Source organism: Rhincodon typus, chromosome 12 (assembly GCF_021869965.1).
Source record: "Rhincodon typus isolate 14 chromosome 12, sRhiTyp1.1, whole genome shotgun sequence".
NCBI classification, from domain to species: domain Eukaryota; kingdom Metazoa; phylum Chordata; class Chondrichthyes; order Orectolobiformes; family Rhincodontidae; genus Rhincodon; species Rhincodon typus.
This window is the reverse complement of record NC_063343.1, coordinates 71,490,589-71,506,608: the sequence shown is the minus strand read 5'-3', so window position 1 is coordinate 71,506,608 and position 16,020 is coordinate 71,490,589.

Sequence of the window (16,020 nt, the reverse complement as noted above, 5' to 3'; positions counted from 1 at the left end):
GGAGACCAGCAGGCAGTGTACTGGAGGAGACCAGCAGGCAGTGTATCGGGAGAGAGTAGCAGGCAGTGTATCGGGGGAGACCAGCAGGCAGCATACTGGGGGAGACCAGCAGGCAGTGTACTGGGGGAGACCAGCAGGCAGTGTATCGGGGGAGAGTAGCAGGCAGTTTACCAAATCAGTCATGTCGAAAGGCAACAAAGAGATGGATGAGGGGCACAGCACATTGATGAAACATGGGAGGAGGTCAGGAGATATTATGGTGATGGAAATTGCTGGTTTGAATGACAGTGCAAATATAGCCATGAGTTTATACCAGAATCAGTTATTATACAAGCAGTCAGGCTCACTCTCAGCGACCAGGAAGAGCGATGGAGTCAGTTATTTCAGAGCATTTCTCTAGAAAAAGGGATTAGCTATTTTTTATTCACTTGTGGAATTTGGGTGTCTCTGGCTGGCCGGCATTTATTGCCCATCTCTAGTTGTCCCTTGAAAGGTGATGGTGAGCTGCCTTCTTGAACCGCTACAGTCCATGTGCTGTAATTTGACCCACAATGCCCTGAGGGATAGAATTTCAGGATTTTGACTCAGTGACAGTGAAGGAACAGCGATATATTTCCAAGTCAGCATGGTGAGTGACTTGGAAGGGAGCTTGCAGGTAGTGGTGTTCTCATGTATCTGCCGCCCTTGTCCTTCTGGATGGAGATGGTCTTGGTCTTCGGTTTGGGAGGTGCTGTCTAAGTAGCCTTGGTGAATTTCTGCAGTGCATCTTGTAGATAGTACACGCAGCTGAGACTGAGCATCAGTGGTGGAGAAAACAGAAGGTAAGTGATGTGGCAGCAATCAAGTGGGCTGCTTTATCCCTTAATCTTGTCAAATTTCTTGAGTGTTATTGGATCTGCATTCATCCAGGCAAGTGTAGGTATTCCCATCCCTCTCCAGACTTGTGTCTTGTCAATGGTGGACAGGCTTTGGGGAGTCAGGACGCGACTTACTCACTGCAGTATTCCTAGCCTCTGACTTGATCTTGTAGCCACTGTTTTTATATGGCTAGTCCTGTTCAGTTTCTGGTCATTGGAAACCCCCAGTATGTTGATTTGGATTCAACATAAATCTAGAAAAAAAGTTAGGCCAAATGTGACTGTTAAAATCCATCTGGTTCACTGATGTCCTTCAGAAAAGGAAACTTTAAACGTGACTCCAGACCCACAGCAACGTAGTTGATTCTAATCTTCCCTCTGAGCAATTAGAGATGGGCAAGAAATGCTGGCCCAGATCTCAGGAATAAAAACATCACCAAGTCCCAGCTGACCCTGGGGAAGGGTAAAACTCTGGATATATATATTAGTAAATTATAACTGTTCACATGTGTGCAGGAACTAACTTTGTGTTTTCAGGTGATGTCCAGATTTAAAGTTAGATGGTCTGTGATTGTGCACAAACGTCAAAGATTGAAGAATCTGCATAAGTTATATTTCAGTATCGAGAGAACACATTTCCAGATGTTTAGTTTGATTTCAAAGCTTGGATAGTCACTCCTGAAGTTGTGGGAATCTGGGATGTTCCAACAAGATCGAATCGAAAATAAGAGATCTGAATTTATGCAGATAATATCCACCCAATCTTTTTGGCTTTGGGATGCTCAGTTACATTTTAACTTTGTTTCAGACTTCTAATCATTATACTCTTACTGTTTTTTGATTGTCTCAGAGGAATCTGGATAAGTATCTGAAAGAAGGCGATAGTAATGTGAAAGGAAGTCTGTAAGGAATATAGAAATAACATACAGCTGTTGGGCTAAATGCTCTGCTTTATACAGTCTGTGCAACCTATAGTGGAAGTGCAAAAGCTAACACAGGTGTGCTATAGGAATCACAGTAGCCACATATCCTTGGGTCTAGGCCCGAAACGTCAGCCTTCCTGCTCCTATGATGCTGCTTGGCCTGCTGTGTTCATCCAGCCCTGCACCTTGTCGTCTCGGATTCTCCAGCATCTGCAGTTCCTGCTATCTCTGAGCCACATATCCTTCTTCATATTGGATAAGACCATAAGATCATCAGAAATAACAACAGGAGTTAGCACGTCGAGCCTGCTCCACCTGTTATGGCACAACAGGTTTATTTGAAATCACAAGCTTTCAGACTGTTGCCCGTCATCAGGTGAAGTCACTTTAACTTAAAGTGAGAAATTCAAAATTGAGAAAGTAGTTCAGAAATGTTTCAAACCAAAGATATCTGGTAATCGAGTCCAAAATCCACTGAAAACAATGGTGTAAACTGATCCTATCTCATACATTTTTTTGGACCTTGTTAAAAATGATTCAAATCAGTAAAAGCTTCAAGTGATCTCAGATTATTTTAGCCATCTTCTACAAGCTTGGCAAGTTTCTCCTTGAACCAACAGATTGTGCAGCTTTAAGAACATTGGGCTTATTTCTTTGGCTCAGAAGAACTGGAGGCTTGGGCTGTATTTGTTCCAATACAAGAAATGTAACAGGCAAGACGGAAGAACTTAGAGCCTGAATTAATGCATGCAATTAAGATGTTGTTGTTATCGCAGAGGCATGTTGAAAGAGGGACAGAACTAGCAGCTTAATGTTCCAGGATATCGATGTCTTAGACAAGACAGAGGAAAAAGCAAAAGAGGCAGGCGTGTTGCATTACTGGGTAAGGGAGCATTTCACAGCTGTGTTAAGGGAGGACACCCTGGGCGGACCTTGCAGCGAGGCATTGTAGGTAGGCCTCAGGAATAGCAAGCTTGCAATCACAATGCTGGGACTGTACTACAGATCCCCAGCTGCCAGCGGGAGATAGAGGAAGGGGTACGTAGTCAGATTCTGGAAAGATGTGAAAATGACAGGGTTGTTGTGGTGGGTGATTTTAACTTTGCCCGTATTGACTGGGATTCCCTTAGTGCTGGGGGTTTGGATGGGTAGCAATTAGATGTTAGGTGTGTCCAGGAGGGTTTTTGAAATAGTATGTGAATAGTCTAGTGAGGGAGAGAGCTATAATAGACCTAGTATGGGGAAATGAGCCTGACCAGGTGATCAAAGCTTCACTGGGGAAGCAGTTTGGGAATACTGACCATATTCTGTAAGTTTTTGGATACTTATGGATAAAGACAAGATTGGACCTCAGATGAAGATGTTAAACTGGGGGAAGGCCAACTATAACCGAATTAGGCAAGAATTGGAGAATGTGGATTGAGAGCAGCTATTTGAGGGTAAATCCACATCTGAGGTGGGAGTCTTTTATGGATCAGTTGATTAGAGTGCAGGCCAAGCATGCTCCTATGGAAATGAAGGATACGAACGGCAAGATTTGGGAGCCTTCGATGATGGGGAAGTTATCAACTTAATAAAAAAAGAACAAGCATACCTAATGTCTAGGCAACTCTAACAGACAAAGTTTTTGAAAAATATAGAGAAAGTAGAAAGGAGCTCATATGCACAGTTAGAGCGGCTAAAAGGGGCTATGAAATTTCCTTGGCCAGCTGGATTAAGGGAAATCCCAAGACATTTTACATAACATTGGGAGCAAGAGGTTAGGTAGGGAAAGAGTAGGCCCATTCAGGGATAAAGGAGGGAGGTTATGTATGAAGTCAGAAGAAATGGGTGAGATCTTTAATGAGTACTTTACATTGGTATTCACCAAAGAAAGGGATGTGAGGGATGCTGAGATTAGGGAAAGGCATGTGAATACTCTCGGGCAGGTCAACATAAGTGCTGGGTGTCTTGAAATGTATTAAGATAGACAAGTCCCCAGGGCCAGATGGGATCTGTCCCATGATCCTGTGGGAGGCAAGGGAGGAAATAGCTGGGGCCTTAACAGGTATCTTTGCATCCTCTTTGGCCTCAGGCGAGATTCCAGAAAACTGGAGAATGGCCAATGTTGTTCCTTTGTTTAAGAAGGGAAATAGAGATAATCCAGGTAAATACAGGGCAGTGAGCCCCACATCAGTGGTAGGGAAGGTGTTGGAAAAAAACTCTGACAGACAGGATTTATTCACATTTGGATGTGAATAGACTAATTAGTGATAGGCAGCATGGGTTTGTGCAGGGAAGGTCATGTCTCACCAACTTGACTTTTTGGAGAGGTAACAAGAATCATTAATGAGGGAAGGGCAGTGAATATTGTCTACATGGACTTTAGTAAGGCATTTGATAAGGTATCTCTTGGCAGACTGTACAAAAGGTAGAGTCTCATGGGATCCGGGGTGAGCTGGCTACATAGATACAGAACTAGCTTGGTCACGGAAGACACAGAAACATTGGAAGCGTGCTTTTCGGAATGGAGATCAGTAACTAGTGGTGTTTCACAGGGATCAATGCTGGAACCATTGTTGCTTGTAATATTTATGAATGATCTGGAGAAAAATGTAAGTGGTCTGATCAGTAAATTTGCGGATGACACCAAAACTGGCCACATTGTGAGGAGAATTCTCAAAAGCCACAGCAGGATATAGATAGATTGCAGGTTCAGGAGGAGAAATGGCAGGTAGAGTTTAATCTGGACAAATGTGAGGTGATGCATTTTGGATGATCAAATTCAGTTGCAAATTATACAATGAATGGCAGAACCCTTAGTAGCATTGACATACAGAGGGATATAGGTGTACAAGTCCACAGTTTCCTGAAAGGGGCAACACAGGTGAAAAAGGTGGTCAAGAAGGCATCCAGCACACTTGACTTCACCGGCTGGGGCATCGGATGTAAAAGTTGACAGTTATGTTACACCTGTACAAAACTTTAGTGTGGCCACATTTGAAATATTGCACTCAGTTCTGGTCGCCACACTATCAGAAGGACATGGATGCTTTGGAGAGAGTGAAGAGAAGGTTTATCCGGATGTTACCTGGTCTGGAGGGTTTTACTTATGCAGGGATAAACCCGGATTGTTTTCATTGGAAAGACGGAAACTAAGGGTCGACCTGATAAAGATCTACAAAATTATGAGAGGCTCTGGTATGGTGAATCGTCAGAGGCTTTTTATTATGTAACAGGTCTAATATGTAGCAGGTCTAAATAAGGACCAGGAATTGGCGCAGGCTAGATGGACCGAAGGGCCTGTTCCTGTGCGGTATGTTCTTGTTTTGAATGCTGTTGCTTCACTAATTACCATGCATGCACAGGGGCATGGTGCCAGCTGATGAATTTGACAAGTTTGCTCTAATCTGACAGCAATAAAAATTTAGCACATCTGGACGAAAACCTAAAAGGAGACTAAATGAATATGTAAATTACATGTTAATGATAGAAACTCAGCATTTCACACAAGAAAACAGCTGTGGAAAATTCCAGAAAGCTTTAAATGGTCTTGTAGTGCCTGGGCTATGGAAAGAGGTCATTTGTTTCATTAAAACACCATGGCACTGTGTGTAGGACTTAAGAAAAATACTCTTTTTAAAAAAATCAACATTTTTAAATAAAAGTGCAACAAACAGCTGATCATAAATTGATTCAAAAAATCGATATCTGTATTTTCTCTGTCCTTAAATGCAAATCCGCTCAAATAAAGCCAACGTTTTTTAAGATATTCTGTCTCTTGCTCTCGTCACCTTTTCCTATGAAGGGGACATTTTGCTTAATTCTCTAATTAGAGTAATGGCACACACCCGCCTGATTTGCCGCTTGCTCACGGTAATAACAAATTCAACAGTGGCTTTTCATGATCCTTCATGAAAAATTTGCAGGAGATATGTAATTGCATTAAAAATTCATTTTAAAAGCTATAAAGTAGTGTTTTAGAAACCATTAGAAATGGTGGTTTTTCACTTCTGCATGTCACTGGCATATTTTTATGATTAAATTTAATTAAAAACTCTGAAATCAGACGTTATCGTATTCCATGAAAGTCAAAAAAGAGCTCATTCCCTTCTTTTAATGGACAGACAGTGCAGTAGAATGTTGAAAAGGGAATAAAGATCTTACTTATTAAATTGTTTACCAATCTTTAATATTGTGCCAATTGGTCAGCAGGAAATTGAAATTAGTTTGGTGTCCTTGCTGTTAATTTAATCTTCTTGTAAATAATTTTTATTTTCCTTATTTCGGGTGAAGTAACAAAGTCAAACTGGATGTGACTCAGGTCATGGTGCTCACAGTTTCTGAGAGAACGGATTAGAGCTCTGACCATATACACAGTGCACAGACTAGGCTGACATTCACATTACACTGAGGTAGTGACATAACATAGTATTGGGGTGATTTAGGCAATAGGGTAAGATGGATGGTTAAGGATCAGCCGCCCGCTCTTTTCATGGTGGAAAAGCATTACAGACAATTATTTTCTTCAACACAAAAACAGAAATTGCTGGAGAAACTCCACAGGTCTGGCAGCATCTGCGCAGACATAAACAGTTAACGTTTTGAGTCCAATGTTCCTTCTTCAGAACTGTTCCGAAGGAGGGTCACTGGACCTGGAACGTTAACACAGTGTGGAGCTGGATGAACACAGCAGGCGAAGCAGCATCAGAGGAGCAGGAAAGCTGACGTTTCAGGTCTGGACCCTTCTTCAGAAATGGGGGAGGGAGAAGGGACCTCTGAAATAAATGGAGTGAGGAGGGGTCACGACCCGAAATGTTAGCTTTCCCGCTCCTCTGATGCTGCCTGGCCTGTTGTGTTCATCCAGCTCTACACTGTGTTATCTCTGACTCCAGCATCGGCAGTTCCTACTATCGAACCTGAAACGTTAACTCTGCTTTCTCTCCATCGATGCTGCTAGAGCTGCCCAGCTTTTCCAGCAATATCTATTTACGTTCCACAGTTCTTTGGTTTGTTTTAATTACTTTTCATTACTGTTTCACGGGATGTGGTCAACACTGGAAAGGCCAGTCGTTGTTGCCTATCCTTAATTTCCCTTAAACTGAGTAGCTTGTTTGGCCATTTCAGAGGGCAGTGAAGAGTCAGCCACCTAGATGTAGGTCTGGAATTATCCGTACAGGCTGATTGTGTGAGGATAGAAGACTTCCTTCCCTCAAGGACAATAGCGAACTACCTGATTTTTAACAACAATCAACTGCAGTTTTATTAATTCCAGTATGAAACTGAATTTTAATTCCAGATTTGTTAATTGAATTTGAATTCCACCAGCTGCCAAGGTGCCCAATGACATTAGTCTTGCCCTCTGGAGGCTTCTAATTCAGTGAGATTACCACTGCACCATTGCCTTCCAGTTAGCCAATGTATAAGTTGAAGTACAGGTTACCATTTCTTGAAAAGGTACAGTAGCTGTATTGGAAAGAAGATTTTAGAGTATACGAACAAGGAGGTAATGTTCAAGTTATACAATGTGTTGGTTAGGCCACAGTTTGAGTACTGTATGCAGTTCTTGTCACCTCACTATAGGAAGGACGTGATAGCACTAGAAGGGGTACGGAGGAGGTTAACCAGGATGTTGCCTGGGATGGAGAAATTGAGCCAGAAGGAGAGACTAGATGGGCTTGGATTGTTTTCTTTAGAGCAGAGAAGGCTGAGGGGGGGACATGATAGAAGTGTCTAAGATTATAAGTGGGACTGGCAGGGTGAATAGAGAGTCCCCGACTCCAGTTCTTGCTGTCTCATTGTCATCAGCTGTCAAATTCTGAGATGAAATTAGAACGCACCTCCACAAATCAGTTCATGATTCAGAAAGCATGCCTCCATCTTCAAATTGGTAAAACCAGGTCGGAAGCAGGGAGGAGAGCATCTGACAGAGGCTGGAATATTTCAGAGGAGTTTAAACCAAACCAGGTTAGCTCATAGCGTCAGCCAAGATTATCACATCAACCTAGCAACGTGACAATGACCACCTTTTCACTTTTAAAACGCAGGAAGGGTTTAATACCAGCTCAAGCAACTTCTTCCAAACAGGGTTTAAGAAGTGCTGAAACATGTAGAAAGGACCACATGGATCTCTGACTTTCAAATGCCATTAAAAATTTGCATTTGTATCGTGCCTTTCAGAGCCTCAAGGTGTTCCAAACACAATGATTATCAAATCAACAAAGTACTTTTGAAATTCATTACTACAGCAATGAAGACAAACGTAGCAGTCCACATACACGCAGCAAGAGATACCACAAACACCTAAATTACAATTGCCAGATCATCTGCTTTTAGTTATGTTGGTAAAGGGATAAATAATGAAATCATTTCAAAAGTACATAGATACTGATGAGGGAACCAGGAAATGAAAAATAGAGCTCTGTAAGATCTTATATTTTCCTAGAAGTGTAGCTGGTTTGACAGTTTATTTGAAAGGCAGTGTATCTGACTGTATAGTCTCCCTCTATACTGTACTGGAGTGTCAATCTTGATTATGTGTTCAATGCTCTGTATTGAAACTCAAATTCACAACGTTACAAACTATAGACACGAACATTACCACAGGAGTCATAGCTGGTACACACTCCAGACTTTTGCACCTTTCAGCAAAGTCGACATTGCAGCACAATTAATTAATACAAGCAATCACGAGGGGAGTAAAAATATGCTTATCGCTCAGAGTGTCTTGGATTGAACAAGGACTGTTCCCTTGGAGCAGGAACAGTTAAGGGGAAATTTAATAGTGCTGTTCAAAATGCTTTAGAATTGTATCCTACATATTAAATTGCCTCTCCATGTTCATCCAAGTAAAATGAATTAACCCCATTCTTCAGTGGTAAATTTCATCTGCAACTTGTCCTCCATTAATCAGCCTGTCAATGAGGAAAAACATGGTGACATCACAGAATACCGTCTATAATTTAGCTCCCCTTATTTGAAAAAGAATTTTGCTACAACTGGGTGAGGAAAGGTGATTGGTTCATCTCTTTCTTCTGCTTTCAGTGTTGGCTGCAATAAAGCTTTAAGTTGCCTCCAAATGCCCCACTATCACCATCGACCAGAAACTCAACTGGAATCACCGTGTAAATTCTGTGGCTACAAGAGCAGGTCAGAGGGTAGGAATACTGCAGCGAGGAACTCACCTCTGATTCCCCAAAGCCTGTCCGCCACCTACAAGGCACAAGTGAGGGAATATTCCCTACTTGTCTGGATAAGGTGCAGCTCCAACAACACTCAAGAAGTTTGACACCATCCAGGATAAACAGCCTGCTTGATTGGCACCACATCCATAAATATCCAATCCCTGCATCATCAACGTTCAGTAGCAGCAGTGTGTACTATCAACAAGATGCACTGCAAAAATTCACCAAAGATCCTTAGATAACACCTTCCCAACTCACGATCACTACCATCTAGAAGGACAAGGGCAACAGATATATGGGAAAACCATTACCTGCAAGTTCCCTTCCAAGCCACTCACCATCCCAACTCAGAAATATATCACTGTTCCTTCACTGTCCCTGGGTCAAAATCCTGGAATTCCCTCCATAAGGTCATTGCCTACAGCACATGGACTGCAGCGGTTCAAGAAAGCAGCTCACTACCACCTTCTCAAGGGGTAACTAGGGACAGGCAATAAATACTGGCCCAGTCAGTAACACCTACGTACTATAAATAAATCAAAAAAGGTTCACTCAACTCACTCCTGGGATGAAGGATTTGTGAAGAAAGGTTGAACACGTTGCTCCTATATCCATTGGAGTTTAAAAGATTGGGAGACGAACTTATTGAGGCTTCCCTGATCTTGAGGTAGCTGGAGGATTCCATGCACTTATTTAACATGATACTATGTGATCTTCATGTGATCAATCTTGAGAACATCAGGGGTAACCCCCTTTAGCTATATACCACTCTGTCATCACTGTTTAAAAATTCATTCACTGGATTTGGCATCACTGTGGCCGGAGGGCAGTTCAATCAATTACATTGCTGCGGGTTCTGGAGTTACATATGGTCCAGGCCAAGTAAAGCTGCCTAAGGGAAATTTGTGAACCTGCTGGGTTTTTTATAACATTTGATGGTGGTTACATAGTCATCATTAGACTCTGTGCATCAGATTTTATTTGCATTCAAATATGACCATATGCAATGGTTGGATTCAAACTTACGTTCCTCGAGCTTTACCTGTGGCTTGAGATTATTCGTCTGCCACACATTCCTCTTCCTCTTTATCCTCTTCCTCTAAGTTGTCCTCTGAATTGTCATCCTCGTCCTCCTCCAAGTCTTCATCCAAATCATTCTTCTCCTCCTCTTCTGATTGTTCATCTTCAATTCAGGGTGGCATGTTGGCTCAGTGGTTAGCACTGCTGCCTCACAATTCCAATTTCACGCGATTGTCTGCATGGCATTTGCACATTCTCCCCATGCCTGTGTGGGTTTCCTTCCACAGTCCAAAGATGTGCAGGTTAGGTGGATTGTCCATGCTAAATTGCCTGTAGTGTTCAGGGATGTGCAGGTTAGGTGGATTGTCCATGATAAATTTCCTATAGTGTTCAGGGATGTGCAGGTTAGGTGGATTAGCCATGGGAAATGCTGGGTTGTAGTGATTGGATGGGATGCTCTTCAGAGGGTTGGTGTGGACTTGATGGGCCAAATGAGCTGCTTCCACACTGCAGGGATTCTATGATTCTATGGTCTTTGTTAGCTCCAGTGACAGAGGGGTCAATAGCTACAATACACCACGGTTAAGTCTTAAATTGTACGATAAAGTCACAATGAAGTGAGCGCGTTGTTTGAGCAAGTGGCTGACACAGTTTGAATGCTAACTTTCAGAAGTGAATTGGGTAAATTATTGAAGGGTATTGAAGGATTGATGAGTTCCTGGGGGAAGGACATGGGAGTGGGGCTAATTGGAAAGCTCTTTTGAAATGCCAATAGGCACATTGGACCACTTGGCTTCTTGCTCGTTGTCATTCAATGTTCTTCTGACGTCCCCCACATTTAACAAAGTGGAGTTGGGGGGAAGCCTCACTTTCCATGATGTTTCTGAATTTCAAAACCATTGCTCAGTGTTACACAGCTTGGAGGTGAAAGCCTTCCACTTAGTAAAATCACTTGTCTAAGTCTCCCAATATGACAGCTGAATGAAACACAGGCAGTATGTGCAGAATTATTTGTCTCAATTAGGGAACCAGCACAGCTGTATGTCAGAGCAAGCTGCTGACTATGGTACAAGCCCACTCCCACTCAACCACACTATCCCGTCCTTCACCATATACTATTATTGTCTGGCTGTGTAGAAATCAGCTCACAACATGGATAAAAGGTAAACTGAAATCTAACTTTAAATCAATTGCTTTAGCTCAGAATGTGACATTTAATGGGTAATTTTCCAATGCAGTAGTGTGGATGGGGAGACCAATCCATCATAAACATGCATATTGGCCTGCTGTGTTCATCCAGCCCTGCACCTTGTTGTCTCTGTTATTGGAAATATCTTCCTGGATATCATGACTTTACAACCAATCAAATTAAAGACCATTAATTATTGTCCATTAAAATTAAATGAATGAGGCTTCAATTTTCACTAATCGTTTATAGGGTAGGTTTCCTCCTAACGTAAACGATAAGAGATTACCACTTTGTAGTCAGAAAAGACCTAAAGTCTGCTTCAGTGTGTAGCTGAACAGAAAATGCAGGAGACATTAGAGAGTAATGATGAAGCTGCTGAAGTGTATGCAGGATTAAATACATCTTTCAGTCACAGGACTGTCACCCTGTACAGTCAGTCAGGAAGCAGGAATCCTTACCCTTGCTCTTCTGGTTCAGGGAGACATTGTTGTTGTGATGATCTCACTGACCTCGCACTGCAGACGCCAAGGCTAATGCTGTGGGTGGGAATACAGATTCAGATCCCACCATGCCAGCTGGTGGAATTGAAATTCAGTCAATAAATCTGGAATTGAAAACTAATCTCAATGATGTTGACCATGAAATGACCATGGGTTGTTAAGTAAACCCATCACATTCACTGATATCCTTTAGTGAAGAAAGCTGTCATCCTTACCTGGTCTGGCCGACATGAGACTCTACAGGGTTGTGGTTTATTCTTGATTGGCCTCTGAAATGACCACGGTGAGTCGCTGAGTTAAAGAGCAGATAGGGTTGGGCACTGAAGACTGATAATGCCAATCACCCCAAAATCCCACTGCAGAATAAATGGCAGCACTACACCTTCAGAGCTCCAGCCTTCACAGCTTGTGTCGAAGCTAAAATTTTGAGAGAAGAGTCATTCATCAGGTTGCCAAGAGGAACATGTAAACATTGGTCTTCAGATTTCCTGAGCGGTTCGAACAAACTACTGACCACACAAGATGGGAAGCAGAAAACTCTGGGGAAAAAAATGAAACAAATAGATGAATGGGAGCAGATCACAGAAATAAAAGAGAAAATCTGTCAACAAAATGCTAGTAGGACACGGAATAATTACAGAAGCAGCTATTATTCCTATAACAACATGAGTATTCACCCCCAAATCCAAGACTATCTTGTCTTGGAAGTATATCACTTTTCCTTCATTAATACTAAGTCACAGCTTAGTATGTCAACTGCTCTGCCCAGGACTACAGAGAGTTGTGAACACAACCCAGCCCATCATGCAAACCAACTTCCCATCCATTCGCTCTGTCTGTACTTTTTGATGCCTTGGAAATGTCTTCCAGCCTTGTCTGTCAGGAGGAAGATACAAAACCTTAAACACACGTACCCCTGCACACAAAACAAAACTTTTCACTGTACTTAGATACATGTGACAATGATAAATCAAATCTAATCAAATCCCTGGAATTCCCAACCGGGCACTCTTGTAAGTGTCACCTGGAGTGCAATTGTTTAAGAAGATGTTTCTTCTGTGCCGACATCACAGCATTCCCTCAGTACCGACCCTCTGACAGTGCAGCACGCACTCAGTATGGACTCTCCAATAGCACAGGACTCCATAAGCACTGACCCTCTGCCAGTGCAGCACTCGCTCAGTACTGACCCTCTGACAGAGCAGTGCTCCCACAATGCTGCATCATAAGCATCAGTCCAGATCTTGTGCTCAAGCTGCTGAAGTGGAATTTGATCTCACACCTTCCTGATAGAGAGGTAACATTCCGACTGACAGTGGCTCAATCAATCCTACTGCCAACTTGGTACATCAATCCAACATTTTGATGCTTTTTTTTTAAATTAACACCACCAAGTTGGATTTTAAATAGATCTGTGACTTTGGAATTCACAGCTGTAGGGAACATTTACAAATTCTCATTTTGTAAACGTAGCCACTTGTTAGCAGTCCCAGAACATCAAAACAGGAAACCATCTGGACTATCAGCCTGAGAGTCATTTCCTTTGTGTTAGAATAATTTGCTTATCATTATAGAATGTGTTTTAATGCTTAAATCAAGCCAATACCATAGGAAATGCTATGGTGGGGGGAGAAAGACCATCATAGTGCAAAATGCAGACATCAAACGAATAAAGGGTGAAAAGGAAAAACACCCACACACATCATGAGCATCTAATCAAGTTCCAAACTTTGGAACATAATTTATGGGATTGTCTCCATCCTATCAAATGTCTTCACAGCATTGATTTCAGGGTGAAGATTAAAAGTAACTACAAAAGAAAGAGTATTTTTTATGCAGTGATTTGTTCTGTTCTGGAACGACCTGGCTGAAAAAAGATTCACCGTATACCTCCAGAGGGTTAACGCATCCAAGGATTAAGAGGTGGACATGATTGACTGAATAGCCTCTTTCTGTGTTCTCATCATTTTTTGTACAATTCAGTTTCTAATATAAGGGTCACCCATTTAAGATAGGCATGAGGAGAATAAATTTCTCACACAAGGTCACAGTCCAAAGATGTGCAGGTTAGGTGCTAAATTGCTCATAGTATCTAGGTGGGTTAGCCATGGAAAATGCAGTGTTACATGGATAGGGTAGGGCCATGGGTGTGGATGGGTTGCTCTTCGGAGGGTCTTTGTGGATTCAATGGGCTGAATGCCCTGCTTCCACACTGTAGGGATTCTATCATTCTATAATCCGATACAAAATGAATCAAAGAACTTCCTGGGAAAACTCAGCAGGTCAGACAGCATCTGTGGAGAGAGAAGTAGAGATAATGGTTCAAGTCCAGTGACCCGAAGCATCTGAAGAAGGGTCACTCCGCACAAAATGTTAACTCTGTTTGTTTCATAGATGCTGCCAGACCTCCTCAGTTTATCCAGAACTGTCTGTTTTTCTTTATTAGTCTTAATGACAATTTTTCAAAAGGTGGTGGAAGCAGAGTCTTCAATATTTTTAAGGAAGATGTGACAGACATTTAATTCTCTGTTGTGAGAATAGCCACTATCTTATTGAACAGGGAAGCATGCTCTAAGCAGACTTCAAGTAGCCTACACCCGCTGTATTGTTTCTGATGTATGTAAATATGCAGGGTTATGTGGAAAGTGGAGAGGAATGGAATTAATTGTTGAACTCATTTAAGAACTAGCATGGACACGATGAGGTAAATGCCTTTTTTCTAATGTGGATTATCCTGTGACTCAAGAATTGATTGCTCTAATTGCAGTTAAGGGTATGCTATAATCTGAATAAACTAATGTAGGGACTAAGTCTTTGAGGTAAAACATGTAAACACTGATTTTCAGATTTCCTTAGTGGTCCAAGCAAACTACTAACCACACAAGATAGGCAGCAGAAAACTGGAGAAAAAAGTGGAACAAATAGATGAATGGGAGCGGATCACAGAAATAAAAGAAGTAATCCATCAACAAAATGCTGGCAGGAAATGGAATGATTACAAAATCAATTATTATTCCTATAACAGCATTAGCATTCAACCCCAAATCCAGCACTATCTTGTCTTGGAAGCATATCACTTTTCCTTCATTAATGCTTAGTGAAGGATTACAACAGTCAGCTTGTTGTCAGGTTCATGTGTGAAGAATAGATTTTTTTTAAATTAAAAGTTAACTTTGTTTGTATTAATGTGTATTTTATGACTGAACATCAATAGGCTTTATTGTGCACATATATTTATAAATCAGGCACAGAAAATAGGCCATCGACCCTATGGGCCAGCTCCACAATTCAATGAGATAACAAACAAGGTATTTGTTATTTAATGGTATCACCATCACTGAATACCCATTACTAACATCCCAGAGTTACCATTGACCAGGACCTCAAATGGACTCATCAAATAAACGCAGTGGATACATGAGCAGATCTGAGGCTAGAAATACTCTGGTGAGCAACTCACCTCCTGACTCCCCAGAGCCTGTCCATCATCTGTAAGGCATAAGTCAAGTGTGTGTGATGGAACAGTTCCTACTTGCCTGGATGGGTGCAGCTCCAACAACACTGAGGTCAGAATTCAGAACTAAAATAGACCAATCCCTCAGAGATGCAGAGAGAGTTAAAATGCAAATTAAAAAAGATATGTTGTCCATAACTGGAGGGTATGCATCTAAAAATTTGGAGGAGCAGAGAGATTTTGTTTGAATGTAGCAGCAGTGGGTACAGTATACAAGATGCATTGCAGAAATTCCCTAAAGATTCCTTGACAGCACCTTCCAAACCCATGACCACTTCCAACTAGAAGGACAAGAGCAGCAGATACACGGGAACGCCAACACCTTCAAGCTCCCTTCCAAGCCACTCACCATCCTGACTTGGAAATATATCACCATTCCTTCACTGTTGCTGGGTCAAAATCCTGGAACTCGCTCCCTAAGGGCATTATGAGCCAACCAACAGCACATGGACTGCAATGGTTCGAGAAGGCAGCTCACCACCAACCTTCTCAAGGGCAATTAGGAATGGGTAATAAGTGATGCCCACCTCCCAAGAATGAATAAACCATATTACAGAGGATAGTTAAAGAAGACACATTACCTGGAAGGCCGCTGACTCAGGCTCTTGTTTCATGTGGCTTGATATCATCATGACATAGCTACCTTTGTACAAGCCCAGCAGTTAAACCCTGAGTAGAAATATCATTCTCTGTATAGTCTGGAGGCTGAATTTCAGTCAATCATGAAATGACCAGAGAACTATTTATGGTAAAAGAAGAATCTGATTTGAAAAGAGATACCTGAATTCAAACACAATTAACTTTGACGCTTTTCCGACCACATGAAACTGACAAGTCGACTTCTCATTATCTGA